Consider the following 6,620-nt stretch of genomic DNA (forward strand, 5'->3'; position numbering starts at 1 on the left):
TGAAAACCTCAAGGCCACTGGATATTTGAAATTGCTACATGATGATGTGTTTTCCTCTTTATGCACTGAAGCTGGCACGTTCCCTGAGTTTTTCCAGCAAGATGGTGCACCACCACATTATGGGTGCCAGGTCCGAGCATTCCTAAATGAACAGTTTCCTGGAAAGTGGATTGGTTGTCGTGGGCCAGTTGAATGGCCCCCAAGGTCTCCCGATCTGACCCCCTTAGACTTTTATCTTTGGGGTCATCTGAAGGCAATTGTCTATGGTGTGAAGATACGAGATGTGCAGCACCTGAAACTACGGATACTGGATGCCTGTGCTGGCATTTCTCCTGCGGTGTTGCTATCAGTGTGTGAAGAGTGGGAGAAGAGGGTTGCATTTGTCACGGGGTGGAAAGGGACAAGTTAGTGTTAGGTTCAATATCGAGGAGGGGTAGAGGAGGTAATCAACTTCCATAATAACAACACTGGTCCGGCCGGGTGGAGTCAAACGATGATTTTAATGCACACGCGTGGGAAGATCGCCCGCTGTACGCAGACAGCGCCGATCCCCAACTTACAGAGCATAAGCAGGTGTTTTATACCTTCTGGGCTTAAATTTACTACGCCCCTAAACGTCACTCAGATACAGTTCATACATAGGTTTCAAAACCACAATGACTTAAGACAGTTTAAAATAACATTGTCTCCGTCTCAACAGCAGATGTTTCCTGTCATCTGACTTTCACTTCCCGTCTGGAAAACCAAACTGTTCCTCTTTTACAGAGACAATTTTAGAGTTACAAGCAAACATGATTAACCTCTCACCTATAAATGAGATAAAGTCTACTGTGTGTTTGTATGTCATCATGAACTGCACTCAGTTTCAACTTGTAACCTTTTCCACCAGACAGAAGGCCAGCACGTACACATTTAAGATTATAACAAGCATTCAAAAGCATTTAAGATTATAGATTCAACTCAACAGTTTAGAGTGGTTATAACTGCACCTGTAATAAAGGCTAATTGGGTACCAATATGTTTAAACATCTAAATACAATATCAATACTGCAGATTGTATTATTAATGCAATGGTAATGATGATGATGATTATTAACAATAGCAGTAAAATAATTTCTAATCCCCCACATTCCCTCTCTTGGTGACCCTCAAAAAGGGTCACCACACTTTACGTGTGTCATTGCTCCGACCCTCTCTAGCAGTCTTGTGGCTTCAGCAAATCATATAACAACATCATGTCATCTAAGTGGTCCAGTAATAAATGTCAGCTCCCCCTTAAGAACACTCCATGCGTGAGATTAGGTTTTTTCTGGGTCCCTCTCTTGTGGTATGTCAGGCCTCGGGCCTCCAGGATCCTCACCCCCTGTGGTCGCCGAGATGTCCTGCAAAGGAACAAAACACCTTTTCCTACGCCTCCCTAACTTATCATGTTCATCAACATCCTGTACACAGAACTGTCGCTGCTGCAAGGGCCTCCACTCTAACCTAAAAGTCACCTTTCACAACAGATCACAAGAAAATCATTATAAGCGCCTATTCTACTAAAAGATCAAAAAGAAAACAACCATTTGAATCAATTAAGTTTAAGCATATAAGCAATTACTCATGCATAAATTTCATCATAGCTAAACGCTGCCTAAAAACAACTCCTGTGTGTTAACACTAACTTCATTTTAAAACTCACATTTCCTGTGTCATAACCTGTTGTTGATATAGCATCTTTATTTCATTTTGCTCCTCTATAAACTAGAGTTAACTTCTACAGTGGCCCCCTTTTGTTAATGGCCCGAATTGTATCAACAAGTTTCTCCTCTTTCAGCCAGATTCAGTTTTAAGCTAAATGAATTTCAGGTTTATGGATTCTATGTGTTTGTAAGCATGTGCGCCCCTTTATGCTCCAAGTCTCCCCCAATATATCAACCAAGACGTCGCGCTCGGTGAAGCTTCTAACCTTCAATAGACTGAGCCACAACTCTTTAATTAGCACAAAATGCAATGTGTAAACATCATTTCTACGTATAAACTCTCTCCTCCATCCTAAAAATAAATCTATGTAATATCTGTATGTGTAAGCCTACATTATAACCACTTCTTCTAGAAATCAAAAATAAATCAAACATTTTCTACTCCTACAATCTTCACTAGTTTCCCCATAGCATATCTTATCTTCTATTCCCACAGTTTCCCTTAAAGTTTTGTGCACTGCTTCTTAAAAACACCGGCATTTTATCTTCTAAGCAGGATTCAGTTCACTTCAATCCTCTAACCTTAACATAAAAATAACAATTTCTGCCTCAGTTTTAGCATATCTAGATTATCAAAAAACTCCAAAATGATCATAAAATGATCCTAAAATTAAACCTTAAATTCCCCCTTTTTTGACACATATAATGTGTCAAACTAAATGCTTAACTAAAAATGCTTCACCCAAGCTTAGGAAATTAAAAAGAAAAAAGTTAGTCATCCCAACTTTGATCCAGTCACACAAATTCACTCACATGCATTCACACCAGGTTTTTGCTGATAGTGGAGACTCCCGCGCAAGTAATCAGATTCTCCAATCTCAGCAAAATGAGCTCATTAATTTGTTTTCTTTTGTTTGTAAGAAAATAGTTCCTTATGCTTTTGGACTGGATTGAATCGCTACAATCCTTTTAGACAGGGACTTACGACCTGATCAGGTCCCCACAGGTAGCCTTCTCCTCAGCCAGTTGTAATCTGGAAAGGTCACCTTATATTTGCTCTCCCGAGAATTTGTCAGCGCTGTTATTCACTGTTGCAGGCCTGCTTAGAACGAAAATGAGAAAAAGAGAGCTGATTATTAGCTCATCAAAACACAAAACAAAAAAAACACCTGACAGGTTTTCTCTAAGTGCACTGTTACAAAAATAATCGGCCCCTTTTAGACATGTCCATGTTTTATAAAACTCCCTCTATTAAAAATAAAAAACAGAAACAACCCAAACCTAACGAACAGAATCAAAAATCTTAAACACACAAAGGTTTTGCCACCAGAGTCCTGACACTCCCAGGTCAACTGACATAATTTCACCTCCTCAATACGCCGAAAATCTTGTTAAAACCACACAAGTTGCACACAATAATCGCCCCCTTTATGCACTTTAACATACTTAGATTCAGCATAAGATATAAACCCATTACAACAACGTATCATCACTAAACTATAAATTTCCTATCCAAAGCTGCACTTCTGAACAGTCTGCTATGCTTCCTCTCCCAAAAATTTGTCACACACACACACACACACAGGAAGCTTCTTCGTCACCACTCACTCCAGCTAATTTTGCATACTGAGTCACATCTCAAGAAGTTGCCGTAACAAGAGAAATACATGTTTAAACATTACCACATTATTGAATTACTTTCATTTTCTATACTAATCACTTGCTTTGATCAATCAATACAAGAGTACTCCTAAGTCACTCTTATAAAAACTACTTTAATCACTTTTCTTTTCCATACCTCACTCCCTCTGTCATATAGCTTCTTTGAGTTATTCCTCATCTTCAAGCTCTAAGTGTATTTTATCAAACATTCACACCATTTTAACACTCATACAAGTAGCAGCTGATTTTCATTGCGTATGTTTATGTTCTTAGCCAGGTTTAATCAATGTCTATGCATTAATCTTCATGAGCTTGTCCTTGTAAGGTTAATGCATTTTCTGCTTGTGTATGTGATTTTGCATATGTTGCTTTTTGCAGTGTTTCCGACTCCTTCACAATTCTCCACTTAAGCAGTCAGTTTTCTCTTCCCCAAATTTGCTAACCCAAATTTTGATTTCCCACCTGAAATAACAGCATCCCTGGTCCTCAGCCCTAGGTCAGAGCTTGCTTGTGAGGTTCATGGACACATGGCGCTGTGAACAATTCAACCAGAAACTTGCCTTAACATGTCCAGTGATGTTAACCTATAACTTTCTTCCGACCGCTGCATGTGGAAAATTGATCCAGGTCTGCTTTGCCCCTGAAAATAACACAACTGAGACATTTTCATTATTATCATGAGTGCTTAAACTACCCGTTTTTTCTCTCTCTGGTCAGAAATACCAACTTATGTCATGTATGTAAGCATGTTCTTCATTGCATATGTATTCATGTTAATGTTCAGTGAGTGTAAGCTGTTTCTTCATTGCATTTCATGTTATATGATCATGTTAATGAAGTGTAAGCTGCTTCTTCATTGCATATGTGTCTTATAATCAGGCTTAATTCATGCATCTTTCACTGAGTTCTGCATTCAAACTATCTCACTTCTGATTCTTTCCAAAAATAATTTCACATGTAACAATTTGTGTATGTGTGTTTTCTATTTTCTGTTTACCTCTTTGTTGTGATCTGGGGGACATCTCTAAACCATCATGAGTTCAGGCTTCAATTTCAACCCAATTATATCCTGTATTCTCGCAGTCGAACTCGTCTGGGCTTCACCTCTCACTGGTCTCCGTCCTTCTCTTCACAATGTCCTGTGTTGTCTTGAAATCTCCAGCCACTTTAGTCCCAAGTCAACTGTTTGCTGCTTCTCTGTTTCTTCTCTGTTGATCTTTTCAGTATTTTCCTTTTAGATCAAGTCCCAATCTGGCAAAATATCACATTTAATGCCTTCAGACAGTGATGTCACTCTGCTCTTACCAGCCTGCAGTTCACCGTGCATGTTTTCATCACATGGTTTCTTCTTCTCTGTTGATACTTTCAGTCGTCTCTTTCAAGATTGCTCCAAGCATGGCAAATCTGAAAATCAGTGTCCAGTGCTTTCCCACAGCTCTTTAGCCCACTGTTCAACTGCCCAGCCTGTAATTCAGAGTACATGTTGCATCACGTGCTTTCTTACATGCTGCTGGTGTCATCAGTCGTCGTCAGTATTAATGGTTCAATTGCACTGTCTTTTGGCTGCTGTTAATTCTTCAAGTCCACGATGTTCTGTCGGTCTTCATCAGGAGATTAACTGTCCTTTGAGCTTCTTCTCAGGATGGGGACAAAGTGAGAGGTCAAGCTGTAAAATTTAAAGCCAAAACCTGGCCTGTTTTCCTCCGAATTCTGTTAGTCTATGGTTTTGCCGCTGTACTCAAGATTTCAGGTTGAGAGAAGTCCACCTCTTTGACACGCTAACGCATACAATTAATATCCTTTTCATTTCTTTTCTTAAAACCTCCATTTGCTTCATCTGCCTAGAGTTTAACTCGTCTGTTTCTCTCTCTGGGTGCTCACTTGTCACAGTCAGTTCCTTTTATGGGCATGCAGTTCCTGTCACACACACAGCTGCTATTTTCTCTCAGACTTCCACTTTTCACTCACTCTACTATCAACTGTCCTAGTGCTTTTCTTACTTATTATTTTTGTACAAATCACACCCAATCACTCAAAACCTGCTTCTCACCGCATTCACACTCCTGAACTGTGACAGAAGTTGAGGAATATAACTCAAAATACTCTTTCCTAATAGTCTTTTAGACATGCTTTTCATAATCAGAAAGAGCAAGTCAAAAAACAAACAAAACAATTGAAACCTCTATTAATTCTCACAGCACACACAAGAAATTAAAAAAACACACCAGCATTTATTGCTGGAAAAAGGTTACTACTGAAAGTAATATGTTAGTCTTAAGCATATACAATGCACTCAATATATATATATATATCCAAACTCAGTCACAGATCACACATTCACAGCAATCAATTCGAACTCTATTTATACTCTCGTAATGAGCAAAACCAGCATCTTAGTTACAGGCATTTAGCAATATTTGCAAACAATAGTTATAAAGCTCAATAACACTCTAAACCAAAAGCAACAATCTCCATGCGCGTCACCGCTCATCATTTGCATTCACACACACACAGTCTAAGAATAGCTCCAGCACAGACTCAGCCTCCTTTCACACAGAGATCTCCCTTTATATTACAAAGACGTCTTATATTACAACTGCACAGATTTTTAGGCCTTTTAGCACCTACACAATTTCGGAAAATTTAACCTAACCGCCCAGCGGATAAACTCTTATAAGTTTTTTGCGACCACTTCTCCAGTCTCAGACTCGAACTGTTTCTGGCCTAATCTCTAAAATCCCTAACTCAATTTAAAAGCGTCAACCAACCCAAACTTTGCCTGAAGCTCTATTTTTGGCCTTTCACAGCCAAGACTTCCCCGAAGTTTTAAGTTAAAGTTACACGCCCGAAGTCCAACTTCTGCTGGCCAAAAAAGCGCAGATACCGTTCCAAACGGTAAAGTGGTGCAACCACTAGTTATTCTGGAGTGAATACTGACTATCCCTCTAAGAGGACAAGGCCTAGGCGTCCCTGGCCTTGGCAAGCGTTACATCTGAGCACTGCGCCTCCTAGTGGACTCGAACCACCGTCCTCAAGTAATTTATAATACTTTAAACAACAGTCCACACCCAAAAAAGTGTAAGACTGAAGCAGGTCCAACCTGTCTGACCAATTTGGGACTCGAACCCATAAAATGACCAAATTCCCTAAATCCTACGTGAGACTCGAACTCACTTTCACTGTTTTCCTTTTCCTTGGGACTCGAACCCATAAAATTCCTTAAATCCTAGTGAGACTCGAACTCACTTTTACTTATAGACCTTCACCAAAATC

At 39.6% G+C, this 6,620-nt stretch overlaps 1 long non-coding RNA gene across 1 annotated transcript; it reads right to left on the reverse strand.

The window, feature by feature from the left end:
- Positions 1 to 3,468: 3,468 nt before the first annotated feature.
- On the reverse strand, positions 3,469 to 6,269 carry LOC146491547 (uncharacterized). Its single transcript, XR_014872427.1, has 2 exons — positions 4,653 to 6,269; positions 3,469 to 4,563 (listed from the first exon to the last, which is right to left on the reverse strand). It is a non-coding gene; the product is annotated as an uncharacterized LOC146491547 (long non-coding RNA).
- Between the last annotated feature and the right edge of the window lie 351 nt (positions 6,270 to 6,620).

The sequence above is a fragment of the Neolamprologus multifasciatus genome, chromosome 23 (genome assembly GCF_963576455.1).
Source record: "Neolamprologus multifasciatus chromosome 23, fNeoMul1.2, whole genome shotgun sequence".
Classification (NCBI taxonomy): domain Eukaryota; kingdom Metazoa; phylum Chordata; class Actinopteri; order Cichliformes; family Cichlidae; genus Neolamprologus; species Neolamprologus multifasciatus.